We start from the raw sequence: 18,625 nt of genomic DNA, 5'->3' as shown, positions 1-18,625 counted from the left end.
CGTTTACAATCTCGATTTCACCCTGTATCTTATTAATATTTGAACTATCACACCATATATTGTTGTTTATATAATATACATTATTAATGTAATTCATTACATATATCAGGCATTAACTGCTTACTGCTAAAAATAGGTTTCTCCTATAAAGAGGGGTTTTCTCAGTAGTCGCCATGCTTGACAGGTGGGTTGGCAAAACCAGTTAGCATTTGGTAATGTATTAAGTGGGATGTTGCCGCCTATCTCTCGACTATTAATTTTCCTTAGTTATATATTTTGACACCCACAGTAAAGGAAGGAGTGGCTCATTCTATGCCGGAACGACACGGCATTGTAGTTCAGGTTAGGTACTTATTACTTTAAAGATAGATAGGTGTACTTTTAAGATGTAATTTTGCAATCTTAGCTCACTTGTTGAGTAACAAGTTTGATTAACAACAAAGTTATAATTAAGTTATGGTTGATTGCGCTCTCGTCTGCAAAGTTTCACACATTTAAAAATGAATATCTATTGGGAGTAATACGTGAAACTTAAAAGCGCAATTAATATAAATTGCGAAAAGTCGAGAAGTTTGAAATTTGCTGACAAATTCATTTTAAACCTTGTAACCGTACACTGTCTAGGGTACCAGTTATTCCTACATATTAAAAGAACTATTATTATTTGTATAAAAAACAATTATTAAAACTACTTTTTTTTTTATTACAAAACTATATGTAATTAGAACTACAATTTCGTCACAAAACTTAAGTTTTAATACTATTTTTTAAATTTTCAATTATTTTAATCTTATGTCCCAAAGTAATAAGTATTTAGCACCTATGGGATATTATTTTGCTTTTTCTATACTTATTTATTAGGCAAAAGGTATAAAGTCAATATATCTGTTCTATAAAAACGTAATTTTGTCTGGGACCACGTTATATCCCTCATCAAAAAATGTGTTATTAAAAATCATAGTCCTCTGTTATTCATCATATATGTTAAACTCTTTTATGAAACCGTCATATCATTTATTACACTTATTTAAATCCTCGCCTTATTTATGTACCTGGTTTAATAATCTAATTATATAATTTATATAACTAATTACCTTGTCGATCAATTAACGACTGACGCCCATCGAAAAAATAATAACATAACATTGTCCATATAATTGTATAAAAACAGTTGTTTAGTTTAATATTTATAACTTGATTAATAAAAATTAATAATATATAATATTGTGTAAAGGATTCCGAAAAACTTACTAATAAATAAAATAAATATAGAAAACTGCGATACATAAATAATAAAAATACTCACGCCATTCCTATACATTCCTACACTGAGACACTCCATGTCACTTGTAGACAAATTCATAAAATTCTAATTTTGGCATTAGAATCTTAAATCTGTGGATTAACGCACAAGCAACTCCCCTCGTATTGCAAGTGTGCATGGGCGATGGTAGTCGCTTCCCACAAGATGATTGTTAGAGAGCCAAATGAGCAGACGGCGGTCTCTAACAATTGAAAAACTGTATATTGAGAAAAATAAACCGTCCTGGGATAACCCAACACTTTGATTTGAATAAAATATGATCAACGATCAACAAAGTTGCACGCCTCGGAACGTATCATAAAAAAATATGTAGTTTTTTCTGCAAGGTGGAATAGTAAATGATCTGATGATCAATGAATGATCAATGATCAATTTTTAACCAACTTCAAAAAAAGGAAGTATACTCATTTCGGTATTTTTTATTTTTTATTTTTGTTACTTTGTCTGTAAGTTATAAGCCGATTTGGAAAATAATTTTTATATCTAAAAAGATATATGTACTTTAAGGATTAGCCCCATAAAAAAATTATTAAAATCGATTTAGCAATTTTGTTTTTAAATCAAAATAGCTGGCTTTGCCACAATAGAAATCAGTTGTAATTTGTGGGACACAATCATAAATTATTTATTTATATAAATTATATATTTTAATCATTGTTTTTCTTTTTTTATCTACAGTCTTTAGGGCTCAACATTCTGATCATACTAGCTGACAGAATGATCACAGTAATATATTGGTTTAATACAATGCCTTATGTTTATCAATACATAGCGTTTATTTGTGTTGATGTTTTACATATATATAATATTTAGATAGATAGATGGATTATACTTGTGGATGGATACTCTTTATTCTTTCCTCCAAAAGATTACAATAGTAAACTTATTATAAATATTAGCAATAACATTTACAACATTTACATATTTTTAATAATATAAATCATCATTACCATCAGGTGGGCCGTATGCTTGTTTGCCACCTCAGTGGTATAAAAAAAAAAAAAAATATAAAAAAGATAAATATGTATATGTAAACATATTCTCTCTAACAATGTAGTAAAAAGCTTTCAGAGACGTAATAAGCATCATTAGAAACAGTAAATTAAATTCGCTCACGCGATATCCTGATAACAAACTTGAGATCAGTTAACAAGCAACTAAGGTGTCGTTCCACTTTAAATTACAGATCTTAGCGACGAAATGAACCCTTTTTCAGTGACACATAAAAGCAAGATGAATCCAACGCGGTATACTCGAGAGTGTACGAGTAATAGCGTCCTAACGACTGACGACCTAATGTCGACGAGATAGGGGCCCAATGATGCTGTAAAACGCATTCAATATCAAACTGTACGTGAAAATGTATAAATGATTGTATTTTTGAGTTGAGTAGGATATTAAGCATTTTTTAAAACTTACGTTCAATTTTTAATGATGTCAATTTTTATATGTATATGTATAATGGGAATTTTATACATTTACTGTGTTTGTTGTTTCGACTTTATCAAAAAGTCATACTACTACATACATAATATAAAATACTTATTAAAAATATTTTTAATTTTTTATAAACTTTTATGTCCATAACTCATTTATAACCTTAGATAAAAAAAAATATTTATTATCTAATTCTTTATCTAAGTGTCTTATAGTCAAATTTTTATATAATACGTAAGTTTTTTTTTACAAATAAAAATGTTTTCAATTTAGACACTATAAAATTGTATAAAAACAAAACGAAAAATATTCTGTTATTTTTCATTCTGCAAAAAATATATTTTCAAGCGTGATAAAATTAATATTCGTTTCTAATCGATGCGATGCTAAAAAGAAATCCCAAAACTGATTCAAAGTTATCGAAAATATATCGCGTAACATAGATTTTAAAAAAATCAAATGATATGTTTGCTTTTTTTATAACTTGCTTTTGAATAAAGCTTAAGTCATTTTTTATGGCAAATGGAACAGCAAACAAGCTGACGATTCACCTGATAGAACATCGTTTAAAAACGTTTACAATTGATCAAGAATCTCCTTTTAGAATCTACTATAAAATTCTAAAATTTTAACTTAATATTTTTTAGTTCACATATTTCTATTTCGTCTTTTTTAAAGCAACACACATACATGTGACTAACTACAGATACTGCACCTTGTCAATAGAAAATCAATTTTCTCGACACCCGCAGAAAGGGGATTGTCACAGCATCGTTAATCATTAGCAGACTGAAGGATACTTGTGAAATTTAATAAGATTGATGTTTGTGTTCAAAATGTTTGTTCAATATTTTGTCTTCAAAAATAATTACACTAAAGCTGTGTTTCCATTACATAAGTAACTCGTATATAACGTGTAATTTGCATTTAACTTGATTAGTGGACACGTGCATGCAAGCTGCAAGTCGAATGCCGGTAGTGTCTAACTTGTATATGTATTTATTGGTTGCATGCAAGTGTCTACGTAAGTTGCAACTTGCCAAAAGTGCCAGCAGTCATGTCAGCGGACAACTTGAACATTGCATGTGAGGTGCAAGTTCCAGATATTCTGTTTCCAATCCAAGATTCTTGGAGATTGAAAGTATGAATATCATATCTGCATACAAGTACTTACACAATAAAGAAGCGGCTTTACTATAGAAATAGTACAAATGGTTACTATGATTGTGGTTTTTTGGTGGTGGTGATTGGAAAGGAGAAAGAAAAATACTAATCAATAATTAGTTTAAATTAAAGTAGATAAGAACATAAATATAATGTTGTACAATATTTTATATAGAGCGCTTTGTTATCATTAGATCTACACAGTTATCATCATCATCATCATATCAACATTTAACTGTTCACTGCTGCATAAGCCTCCTCCTGAGGGGGTGGGGGGTTGCCAGTAGTTGCCACGCTTGGCAGGCGGATTGGCAACTGCAGTCAGACTTTAGAGATGTTTTACAAGGGACGCTGCTACTTATCTCTCGTCCTCCCTCAGTTGGTTCTTACGACACCCAAGGGATAAGATTGGGTGTAAATAAATAAATATAACTACACAAATAAAAAAATATAACTTATGATTATATGATTGTCGTTCAACATCATATTTTTTAAATGACTACTACTTATTTCTCTATCTATCAAGACTCTTATTTTATTACATAGACATTTTTACCTAAGTTAATAAAACACCTAGATGTCTAGTAGATGTCATATATGTGTATTTATTAACTATTAAAAGAAGAAATATAGAGAACCCAATGATCTGAATAAAAATAAACCCTGAAATTTATTATGTTACTGAAGTACAAATATGCCAAAAATAATGTTTAATAAAAAAAAGAGCCAAAACGTTCCAAATGTAATTTGTTCATGTAGGCTCATTTTCATAAAATATCTATCTTTCATTGTATGTTTTTTATTGTTATTTTATTTACTAACATAGGCTTTTACTTTTCATTTTTGTAACAATAAAAATCTAAAACTTGATCATTCAGTTATCATTTTTACATTTAAAATGTGAATTTTATATCAACGTGGCAATTTTCGAGAATTCTGTGTTCGTCATTTTCCCTGTCGTCTCATAATTAAGTCAATCATATAACGAATATTGCAGTGAAAAAAAATAAGTCTATGTCATATTGTGGGTGGGCCGAAAGTAAACAAAATATATGAAAAAAAAAACCGCGGAAATCTGGTTCATCGTAACACAATTATATCAGAGCGGAACAACAACGTAACAAAGTGAATTATTTGGAATGCGGATAAATAAAACGTATATCTTTATTCAATATCTCATATCTCAAAAAAAAAAAAACAATAGGCTCATGATTATCCTTAATGGAATAGTCGGAGATATTTGTCAAATGATGTTGTCAAGAATGAATGAATGATTAAATTTATAGTATTTACTTATATACGGCGATGCATACATTTCGACGAAAATAGTTCTATGTCTAATGAGAGAAGATCGAAGTCAAGTTTTACTTTTTAGGCTTTTTCAAATAAGCAAAATTTTCTTTTTTTAATGATTTAAGAAACGTGAAGGTTTCATTATAAATAACGAATACACAGCATGTATAAGTCATAATTATCTAAATATTCTCGTGACAACAGACTAATTTCTAATTAGAATCAGGTTGTGGAATAAGCTCCCTGTCTAGGTTTTTCGAAGAGACTAAATGATGGGGTTCTTAAAAAAAAGCGGTAAAGAGGTTTTTTCAGAATTAGCAACGCGCACGTAATGCCCCTGGTATTGCAGACGTTCATAGGTTATGGTAACTGCTTACCATCAGGTGAGCCGTATGCTTGTTTGCCACCTCGATGGTATAAAATAAAATAGAATGATCATCATAATAATATAATAAAGGCAAAAGTCTGTAACGTTGGATGAATGGATGTTTATTACTCTTTCACACATTAAGTGCTAAATACTTTATATTATTCTCAAGTTCGTGTATAATATAGTATATTATATATGTAGTATATATTTGTTATTTATATATATTTATTCATTTATATATGTAATTTTAGTATATATGTATATCAATAATTACTAGTACCGCATTCGAGTATTCTGTCATTTCCCTATGGTTGACTAGGAGAGAATGCTTTTAGCATTAAGTCCGCCACGTACACATATATATATATACTAATGAATAATTAAATTAATAAAATAAATAAAGTACTGAACGGACTTGAATGAAATTTAAAAAGGACCAGAAATTTTGCATACCGAGTTACCATGCTGAGATTGTCCATATATATAGTATACTGGTATAATTTTAGGTAGTTTTGCCTAATATTATTTAGATACAATATAAATAAGTAGCCACAGAAATTTTCCTTTAAGTTTGTATCTAAATCTATAAAATATATCGAGCAGTTCAATAAACCACTAACGTTGTTTTCTCATTGAACGTAATTCTAAAACAAAATTCAAACGGACATCCCGACGCATTTTCATTTGTCATTCATCTTTCGCTTGTGTTGTAGTCTCCAGGGACAGCCTGAGCGCTTGACATATGTATGTATGAAACTTCACTTACAGTTTGAAATATTCCTTTCTATTTCTACACTATATCATATTATTAGATTTTATGATAATATTCAAAAGATATATATTAGTATATTTATTAATTATGCACTAAAATATCTTTTTAAATATAAACATAGTAACTCTGCTTGCGCTATTGATTTACGCTAGTGAAGTAATGATAAGAATGAATGAAGTGCGGTCAGTAGAATTTTACGCAAATTCACCTGCAAGTAACTTATATCGGTTGCCATAGAGGACCATAAGGAGGTCGATCTGATAGAGTATATCAATATGCTAGAATGCTATGTACGCCGTTACACATCATTGCTTACAATCCTTTTCCGCCTGCCGTAAGAAGCGACTAAGAGAGCAAATGTACAGACTACATATGTAAACCATATTTTGTTATACATACTATTAGACTATAGCAAGCTATAGTAATAGCATGTGTATAGTCTATAGCGAAAAACAGTCTTAAATGGTTGAACGTATGCAGAAGTAGCTCAGTAAACCATGGAGAGTGCTATTATTACTTTCTTTGCGTGATATAATCCAAAATGAGGGTATCCGCAGAAGAACTAAAGTGACTGGCATAGCCCCAAGGATAAGCAAGCTGAAGTGATAATGGGTTGGTCACATGGCTCGAAGAATCGACAACCGATGGGGAAAAAAGGTTTTAAGTGGTAACCCCATACAGGCAACCACGGGGTAGAACAACTTCCCACTAGGTGTAGTGACGACCTCAAATTCATTGGCTCGGGACCGTTCCTTATTGCAGTTTATGGGAAAGGCTCATATCTAGCAGTGGACGGATAATGGCTGAAATGATGATGATGATGACAATTAGCATATTGTAAGGCGTCTTTGTACTGTGGTAATACTAAGATTATAAGAAGAATACTTTCTAAAAGAGTTTTCTAACTAAATCCTAAACTAGCCTGCCTGACCAGCATAATAGAACTTAGAACCTAGCACTCGTACGTTCAAATGACACTTAAAGTAAGCAAAAATAGACTACTAAAGATAACTGTCTTCTTCAAAAAAGGAACTAACGGATGTTTAAAGCTAACTGGAACATTTCATCTATTTTCTTAGCTGGTTGCTTTAAGAACATAACCTTAGTAAGTAAATATATACTTTTTAAATGTAAATTTCTAAATGATTTCTTTTGCCTTTCTAAATAATAGTTTGAATACACTCAAACATTATTTTAGCGCAAATACAAATTTCATTTAAAAACTTCGCCTAGTCGTTGGGCAAACAAATTAGTTTTCAAGTTCATTCTTATGCTAGCGCCGATAACTTAAGTGAATTATGTATACTAAGGTTTTAACAAGATAAAAATTACAGTTTTTATATTAAGATGATTTTTGTTTATTATATTATTACATTTACTTTGCCCACTTTAGCCTTATAACTTTTGGTTACTAATAATCACCCGCGACTTCGTCTGCCTAATCGGGATATGTTGATTAACTGGTATAAAAAGTAGTCCATATCCTTCTCCATCGTTCAATTTTCAAATTTGATTCGACAAGTATGTTAATGTTCCTGATCGCTATACTTTTCCTCTATATATCAAACAAAATTATACTAACACAGATCTATAAATCAAGAGGAGTACAAGACTATCCAATATCTAGACTGCACAAACTGAAATTGTTATGCGAAGGCACGGCGCTTTCTACACTCGACCGACTTGTACATAGTGACGTCACTGACACCTACTACGAAGCTTGACTTATAATACAATGCCTATTAACTCGACTATATGAATCATCATAATTTTAGCCGTTAACTATCCACTGTTAAACATAAGCCTTCCCCATAAGGGATGTTTTGCCAGTAGTTGCAATAATTGGTAGGCGGGTTGGCAATCACAGTTAGGGTTCGGTGATGTTTAAAAAGAGACGTTGCAGCCCATTTATCGATCATTAAGCTTTTTACCTTTTAGTTCTGTTGAACTATTTTAATCTTTCTGTTTAGAAATTTAAAATAGTCAAACAGTTATTATTCTACAAACAAATCGCTTTTTGCTACGCAATAAAGCGATTTCAAATATATATTATATATTTACATATATACCTTTATATTTATATTTCAAATATATATATATATATATATACACACTGATAACGAGAAGATATTATTTTACCTTACGAGTACACTATATTTGAATTTAGGATGAGAGATTAGAGAAATTCTATAAGTAATTTTTTTCCAGTAAGCAGTTTTTATTGTTACAAAATTAATATGAGACCAAAATTCCAGAAATTGATAATATATATATATATATATATATATATATATATATATATATATATATATATATATATATATATATATATATATATATATATATATATATATATATATATATATATATAATCAGGAATATCGTAACACAAATCGCAAAATTATTATATTTATTTCCTTGTTTCCATATCCTTACAGGATAAATCTCAATTTGACATGGCAAAACAATCCGAATTATTTATTAGTTACTCAGATTGAGTAGTATTAGCCTCGGAATTGTCAACATGTTTTTTATACAACTTAGAATAGAAAACAAGCTGACAGCACACCTGATGGAAAGTGGTAACCGTCGCCTATAAGCGCAAGTACCATGGACATAACAGAGTATACTGTTTCGCCCATGATTCCACTTTTCAAACCAAAACACAGCCATGCATACATAACTGTTTTATGTTTCAAACACGAATAGGGCAGAGGTGCCCAAGCAAACGACTTTTGTACTAAGTCTCCTGGTAAATATATAGCAGTAACGTAAATATATATTTAGTACAATGGAAACGTGATCTCAATTTCAAATATACAAATACTATTTAACTTATTTCTGAACAGTAATGAAGTTGTTTGTCTTGTTATTAGGTTTTCTTCAGATTTTTAGTAGAACTTATTTTGTTTGTGCTTATTTTTCTTACCGGGACATACAGAATAGACCATCCCTTCCTTTCCTGTGGGTGTGGTAAGAAATGACTAAGGGAACTTAATAACTGAGAGATGGGGAGCTGCGCCATTCTTAAATATCACCAAACCTAACTGCAGTTGCCAACCCGCCCGTCTAGCATGGCAAATGCTGGCAAATTTTATGGGATACTTATATTCAGCAGTAGACAGTTAACGGCTGATATAATGATTATGTTTTCGTAATATTTTTTATTATGTCAAGTAATTTTAAATAAATAATGTCAAGTAATGTTAATAAATTTAACTTTAACACTTAAAAGGTTAATTATCTATTTAATATGTCAAGCAAACAATATTTAAGTTTTGTAAATTAGAGCTAAAAGGTAAAAGCGCCATGATAGACATGTACGATGTTACTCCGAAGAAATGAATATTATATTAAATATATTGAGCTTACCTTAAGTCCGTCACTGTTTAAAGGTCACCAGCTCAGGCGTTTGTTTCTTAGATTCATTGAGCGTACTCGTAAGGTGCTATGCTATATGGTTTTAACCGTGATGAAATAAAATTTTCAAATACAATAGTACCAACCCAATAACGTATTTTTATCAAATATACAAATTGTGGTGTAAAGTGCTTAAACATATTTTCGGTTTTTTTGTTATCATGCTGCCAACCATTTTATACAATGTACAATTTATAAAATCTAGATATTGATTGTAAGTTACATACAACATATACATGTAAATAAATCCTATTAATCCTATTAAATAAATACAAGTATAAAAGCGAAAGCTTGTAATGATGGCTCGATGGACAGATGTTTGTGACACTTCCATACAAAAGCTAGTGAACGGATTTACAATAAATGAAATTTGGTACATGGGTAGATTACATCCCAAATTAGTATATATGATACGATTTATGTATTGATTTACGCGCGCAAAATTGTGTGATACAGTTAGTAAATAAATATAAATATATTACTGTATATGTATTTTTGTATGTTTTTTTTTATGAAAGCACTCGATATCTCTCAACTATTTAATGTAATCCTTTTTAATATAATGTGAAACTCAGGTTATTACTAATTTTTATTAATATTGAAATATATGTAGTATTTAGCATAGAAAAAAAACATAAAATAACCAATAAATCTTAATTTAATATAGCTAATCTATTTATCATTGTATTTTCTTTTTTTTAAACTAATAAACTGTAGGTAATAAAATTCACATCGTCACACAGAAATATTAGTTTTATTACATTTTTCGCCTCGCGATTTTCAATAGTAGAGGCGTTGAGAGAGTCTGTCCTATGCAAACGAACGAATACAAATGTGGTGCTGTTTAGTTGAGCCTCGGGGGATGATATAGAAGCTCGAGTTATTATGGCCTCATGTCGCCTCCCGTTTGATCATTCCCGCTTATAATTGGATTTTAAATGCGAAACACCGTGTTTAAAGTAATATTAATAACTTCATGTATACAAGGGATAATGGACTTGTTGAGTTTATTGTACAAAGATTTTATGCGAGGGTTGAAATTTTTTAGTTATTTTTTTAGTTTTAAAGTATAATATTTAGACATATGAATAAACAACAAGAAATTGAGGACACATCATAAGCTTAATTTCAATATATTTTTAGTCCTCTGCACTAATAAAATTTATACTGTTTTATTTTAGTAGAAGCAAAAAATTTGGTACCTATGAGAAATCTGTGTACCTTTTTTTTAATGGAATTTTGATTCAAGACGTTTAATAATTGTAACATGATAATGACATCATTGCCTTGCCTTTTCCCACTTATTTGGTGTTGGCACAATGTCTTCTTTTTCCACAAATCCATGTCAACTATCATGTCTGGATTCATTCCTCTTTTCTTTTTTGTTTTGATTGTAACGTGATAACAAACGTCTAAATATTCACACATTTATTTTTATTTATTTATTTAAACTTTTATGCACAATTACATAAGTAAGTGTCCATATGTCGGACTACTGCGTTCTCTACCAGTCAACCACGAGGCAAACAAAAAAATAACAAAAAATACATACATGTAATATACAATTATAGTTCTAATGACGATAAATGATAACAGCACAGATAAATGAAAATAAAGTAGAAAAATAGGTACCTACGACTGAAGCAAAAAGTACAAATAAAAAGCAAAAGAAAACATCTTGACAAACATACACATTTATAATATTAGTAGAATACGAGTATTTCCTAATAGCATAATCAAATTAGAATCACTTTGTACAAGTCCCGACTGAATGGCTCGAGCTAAAATGATTAATGTACAGTTACTTAACTTGTGGCGGAACAAATTACGCGATTTAATTAAAAATCTACTGATGTTTCTCTAACAGGTTAATTAGATATTACAGAAATATGTCATTATACTCGTAAAAACTATTATTATTTATTATATAAATCTTTGTACTTCCTAAAAGGCTGTCTTATTGCTAGCGCAAACTTTTAGAAACAACCTTTGGTAAATGGAAATTATATATAAAAGCCAATAATTAGTTGATATAATAAATGCAAAAAAAAAAAAGTTTGTAACGATGGATGGATGGATGGATGAATGGATGGATGTTTTGTTTCACGCAAAAACTACTCATTTAAATAAAATTTTGTACATATTATTTCTTTATTAAAACAAAATTATTGATATAATAAAACAAAAAAAACAGTTTGTAACAATGGATAGATGGATGGATGAACAAATGGAGAAAAGTGTTTTGTTTCAGTCATACATGTGTACCAATCGACTTAAATGTTATAGTTAAAAATAAATAAATAAAATATCTTACAATTGAAAAGACCGATAGGTATAAATAAAAAAATATATATAAGTAAATATATAAATAGATATATGTTATATATATATAATATTATAATAAGTACAATCAGTTGTGAGAGGTAATAATTCTTCAGACTTAATGCTTGGGCTATTTCTAATTTCGTGCATAATCTAATTGCAGCCAGTCAACAAAAGAGTCAGAATACGTTTGACCAGAATGAATCGGAGTCAGATTAAGAGTCCTAGTATTGCTTTTCGCTGAATACAGAAAGTTAAACTAATTATTGATATACATACATACTAAAATTACATATATAAACGAATAAATATATATAAATAACAAATATACTTACATGTACAAATACACCAATTATGTATAATAACTACTAAAACAGTCCACGCTCTCAACAACGGAACGAAAATTAACAATGGGTTAAATTAACCTAAAAGAAACCTCCTATATAATAATATAAGAAAATTCTTGAATCTATCGTTCAATTAGAAATTCTTTGAGCCCTGTTCAAAACTTAATACTTTTATTTTCACCTGAAATTTTATAAGAGAAAATAAATATAATGGCATATTCTACAAAACACAACTTCGATCCCAACAAAATAAATATGGCACCGATGCGGAAGTAAAGTCTGACGGTTGCAAAAATAATTCTCAGAATCGGTTCAGAATTGACAAAGATATTGAGTAACACACAGATAAAAAATACAGTTGAATTGAGCATCTCCTCCTTTCGGAATTCGCTAGAAAATAAGTTGCAATTGAATGTGGATCCGAGTAGAAAACACTGTCACACCCATGTCTAGTATAATATAATAGATAGAAAAGGAGACAACATTTTGAAATGGAAACATGTATCAATAATGTAGACGTATTATTACTTTTTTGTATATTTAAAATAGATAGATATTTATGAAAAGGTAAAATACCGTTAAAGAAAGAGAATTTATATAAAAGTCATTCGTATATCTACCGTAAAACATCTGCGCTTACATGTCTTTGTTTCCGTTTGAAATATGGGATATAGCAGTAAAAAACATAGTATAACCCTATATTTTTTGAAAAGAAATAAATATACTATTTAGGTGCTGAAAAATGGATGATATATTTGTGAAATTATTCTTTAATAATGCTTAGACGTATATTAGCGTAAGTGGTATCTAAACTTTAACTACAATATCTGAATTAGATTAGCAGTAAGATACAAAGAAAATAATTTTAATAATGAATTTATTTAGATGACTAGAAGTAAAGAATGTTTTCAATATCAATCATTTTTTTTTTTTCACAATATGGTAATTAGCATGATTATTTTTCATATACTCTTAAATATATATAAAATGCCTACAATAACTGGAATATTCTGTTTAATTTACGTCACATTCTTATTTTGTAAAAATTATAATCAATAATTTCTTTTTATTTTATATAGGAGAGGAAAACCTTACTCCAAATACTAAAGTTTTTTTTAAGCGCTGTGGACGTGTCCAAACCACTATACGCCTATAAAGCAAAACCCTCTTCCTTTTAATGTTATTGGCCGCTCCTGCCCTTTACAGCTTCACCGATAGTTGTACGCGTTCGTGAGTGTTTATAGAGTGGCTGAAGGTTAACTCATGCTTGAAGAATTCAACTTGAATAATAATATCACAGGCTATTCAAACTTTATCGGTACCTAGTCAAGCATGGAAATGATTTTTCTCTTTTAAAAAAAAAAACTGTTTCTGAAAAAGGAAATAAAAAACCGATTTTATAAGATAGCCACTCTGCTGTTTTTTTTCTTCCGATCGAACTTTTGATTATTTAACATTACAATTTATCCATTGCTGATTGTCCACTGGTGTTCTTAGGTCTTCGTTATTGTATGCCACAAAGTACGATCCTACGCTATTTGCATTCAGCGACTCCCTGCAATACTCTGAGGTTGTCCTATATTGCCCTTGTTTACGTTTGTACATATGTATTTACGTTAATATGTACATTATTAACTTTTCCATCTCACAACTTAATTTTAACTTATATTTACACGGGAGCGTTATACACATTGTAATATTCCTTACAATTTCAGCATGAGTACCTAAATGAAGATTTCATTAGAACTAATACTAGCTTTTGCCCGCTACTACCTGGTGTTCTTCGCTACCGTATGTGTCAATTTCGAAAGTGGTATATCAATTAGACTACTTCTAGTTGACGTATCAAAGTAAAATATACACCAGATTTTAATCAGACCTTTCCTATAGACAAATTTCTAAAAATTATTGGTTTGGCATATATTGGTCTTTGTAAGAACCCTCATATTATTATTATTATTTATGTACACACATTGAGTAGATTTCTAAAAAAACTGGGTATCCGGTTTCCAATAGCTATCGATACCAAAGAATTAGTCTTTTAAAAAAGTGGTACAGTTTTACATTCATTAGTACTTGCTATTGAAAGCCGATGATATCGAGCTTATTATGAAGTTAGGTTAGCTCAGCTCTTTGACTCTTCTCTCAAAGTTCTTTTGAAAGAGAAAGGTGTTACTTAACATCTTAATGGTTAAGAGCTCAGCATGTACGATCCTTTTTATGAATGGTAAAAATTTCTTGATCCATCTGGTAGGAAGTAATAATCGTCACATGGATGGGAAGTAATAGAAAAACGACCACAGAATTTACTATGATGGCCATAGTGTACTTCAAGTGTTGTTGTTAAGGGATATGACTTCGAAGTTTTTAATTTTCCCTTTATATCTCACTACTCTGTTAAATAGTAAATAATAGCAATAATATTGTTGAACTATAATTCTACAAAGGCTATTCACCCCTGGACATGTTGCTACACTTTCACCCTTTACAAGTAGATTCACGAAGACTTATTATTAAAGATACTTGAGTTCATCTCAATTTATATTTTAACTAGTGGCCCGACGTGGCTTCGCACGGGTTTATATTTTTACAACATTTTAAAAAATGGTTATTGTAACATAACGATAATAGTTGGACATATAGTACATATAGTATCCCAAAGTTTTTTGTGGTTATTGATATTTTCTTCAATATTGTAGAACATACTTTTGTTCTATCACCAATAGTTTCCGCAGCATATGCGACGAAAGATATAGCATTTTTTTACACCTTGAGTTACGTTACTAAAGTTTTAGTAAGGATCCCTAATCTTTTCTTGCAATAAATATAGCCTATGTTACTCAGGGTGAATGTAGATTTCTAATGGTGAAAGAATTTTTGAAATCGGCAAAGTAGTTTTTAAGTTTATTCATTACAAACATACATACACACAAAAATACAAATCTTTCCTCTTTATAATATTAGTGTAGAAGTGTAGATTATCTATCACGAATGCCAGTCTAATAGGTTATTTCATTTATCTTGTATGTATACATAATATTTAGAAATATTATAATTTTTATTACTCTTATTATCATTTCAGTTGTTAATTATTCGCTGCCTAATATCTAGGGACTATTTATTTGTTTAAACTTTAATGACCAATAAAGTGTGGTCCAAAACGCGGACTTAATGCTATAGGCATTCTTTACCAGTCAATCTTTAGGATGTGCAGAGATAGTCAATGGCAATTTAAAAAAAAATATTTACATTTTAGTATAAGACTATATACTGCCACAAGGAAGTGTCAATCACCTGTATCCACAGGCTCCCTGCAAATATTTGAGGGTGTCTCTTTATTCACTAGGGAGTCGCTCCAGAGTATGTTTACCTATGCAAGTTTGCCTCTTAAGTAGTTTCCTACTCTACTCAAGAATTTTAAACTTTAGAAACTATTATTGTAAATCGATACACACTTTTATATTCTAATTTACGTAGAGATAGCTGCGGGGTGTAGTTAATAGAACCAATAATTTAACTAGTGGGAAATTTAAGAAAACAATTCAAAATTAAATAAATTGAAATTCATTTATAGATGCCATAATATCACTCGATTATTCCGATGTTCAATAAAAGTAAAAAAGAAATTTAATCATCTTTATGGTCTGCGCATTGACTTATGTGAATAGACTGTGGAACAAAGACAAGGGAGGTACGTGTTGTAATTAAATTAGGACAGGAAGTTAACCGTATCCCCGGATGATTGTCAAGCTTTAGAGATAGAAATGAATTAAGCAAGCTAGAAAAATCTTTATATATTGAGATACTTTTTTATTATATGTTATTTTTGTATTATTATTATTGAAAAACGGGCTTTTTCAAGCCTGTGACACTGTGACCTTTCCATGATCTTTTGTGCTCGCCCTTTTTTTTTTTTAAAGATCGCTGCTAATCCCTATATATGATATAAATTTTAAAATGTTTTTAAAATTTATATCATTGATGTATATATAGCGTATATCATTGATATATATATATGTATGTATGTAGCGACGTATTTTATCTCCTAAGAATATAGAATGTGTTTTCCAAAGGAAATATATCGTTCATGTATAAGTGGGTTACAGCCACACATTAAGTGCTGCGGCGTTTCTTCCTCAATGTGACAAAATCTAAAAATACTTTTTGGGAATAAGCTTAGTTGCGCCATATACGTGTTTAGTTTGCAGTGACTAGTAAGGGTCATTGTTAATACACACATATTATTTTTACTCAAAAGAATTAACTTCTTAGAGTAATTTTCTAAAAACCCCTTAATCAGGGCTTTTGAGTTAATCCTGGCAACAGGGGCCTGCTATTATTTACTATTATTTTTATATACCTTGGTACATTTTTTATTAGTAATAATTAAATAGAGGTAAAAAGAGAGAGATATGATGGAATTAGCTAAGTACATAAATAAAACTTACAACTATCTTCTGATTTATTAATAACGATAACAAAACGCAATAATTACAATATTAGTTTACTATACCATAATAGTTTCAAATTGATATAAGTAGGAACAGGTAGGGTTATGGTAAATCTTGTAGATCTGCGTTCTGGAGTCCTGCAATAAATCACTATTCATATCAAAGACAGTTTCAGAAATAACTAACGAATCCCATAAAATATGTAATCGTCTCCTAGTCTATGAGAAATGACAGCAAAACAATGACTAAAGTAATTAATCATATAGTTTGAAATTGTATTAAATAAGAATAAACAGGATTATAGCGAATTATACTAGTTGGTATATTCCAGATTACTTTAAAAAAAAACTGTTTAATATCACAAAGATAATTTTAATGACAGCTAAGGAATCCCATAAAACATATAATCATCTCCTGGCCTATGAGCAATTAGAACAAAAGTGACTGATCATGTAGATTCAAATTCAATTAAACACAAATAGACAGGATTACCGCGAATCGTGCTAGTTGGTATACCTCCCAGATTATTACGATAAATATCACTGCTCATATTAAATGCCACAATTTTAGTGATAACTAAGGAATCCCATAAAACTTACAATGTTCTCCTGGCCTATGAACAATGAGAATAAAATAATTACTGAAGTGGCTTATCATATAGTTTCAAATTGAATTAAATAGGAATAGACAGGGTTACAGCGAATCATGCTTGTTGGTCTGCCTCCCAGATTACTGCGATAAATCAACCCTTCACTCGCAAACTTTGGACCCCTCGGCTAACTTTAGCTTATAACGAATTCATTAACTCTGCCCTGTTGAGTTAGAGAACAGATAATAGATAATTTTGGTTGTTACAAATGATACTTTTGTTTTTATATAATTATCCTTCCAATACTAAAATTATTCAATAAAAACAATTTTTCCAATACTACTACTAAAACTAGAAAATCAGTTTATCTGTTGCTCTTTGGCTACTAGAGTAGCTCAATCAATTGTTATGAAATTTGGGATAATATATTTATCCCGATCAATTAATATTTTCCAGTCAAATCGTTGCTGTCGTAAAAATATAAACGTATTTATATCTGTTTAGGCATTAGCCTATGAAAACAAAGTATATTTTATCTGTGGAAATAATCTCTAAAATTATTTTATCGCTCTGTGCTTATAAATTCAACAAAAAACTGCATAAATCTAGTTTTCTTTGTCCTTAACTCATTCTCACTTTATGTGGGGTTAGCTGTTCTAATTTTGCGACTGTACAATTTTCTGTCCTGTCGGGTAATTTATTTTCTCTTATAAACTTTGTCATATTGGTCCACCAGGTAAAAAGGGGTCATCCTCTGTTTCTTTATGTTTGAGCAGGTGACAACAAATTCTTCCTCGTTTCTTTGCATTACGTGGCCATATCATCTAAGACACTGCGTAAAGCTAATCCACTCATAAAATTACATGTTACAATGTACACATATTGTATACATGGCTTATATAAAGAGAAATTATGCATGAATAAAATATTTATATTTTATGTTTAAAATGTTTATACCCATCATTCATTGTTCAATGCCCATAATAAATAAATATTAAAAAGTTACATATGAAGATAGAATGCTGAATTCTTTGCGTCTTTTTTTCATAACTGTTATGTTTTCGCCTTTTCCTCGTTTATGAATGAGTCGTTTATCATTCAATCTTTTTTAAATGAAAGCTCGACGAACTCATAAT

This window comes from Galleria mellonella, unplaced genomic scaffold (assembly GCF_026898425.1).
Source record: "Galleria mellonella isolate WM207_F2 unplaced genomic scaffold, CSIRO_AGI_GalMel_v1 utg537, whole genome shotgun sequence".
Classification (NCBI taxonomy): domain Eukaryota; kingdom Metazoa; phylum Arthropoda; class Insecta; order Lepidoptera; family Pyralidae; genus Galleria; species Galleria mellonella.
Note: the sequence above shows the minus strand (reverse complement) of the source record.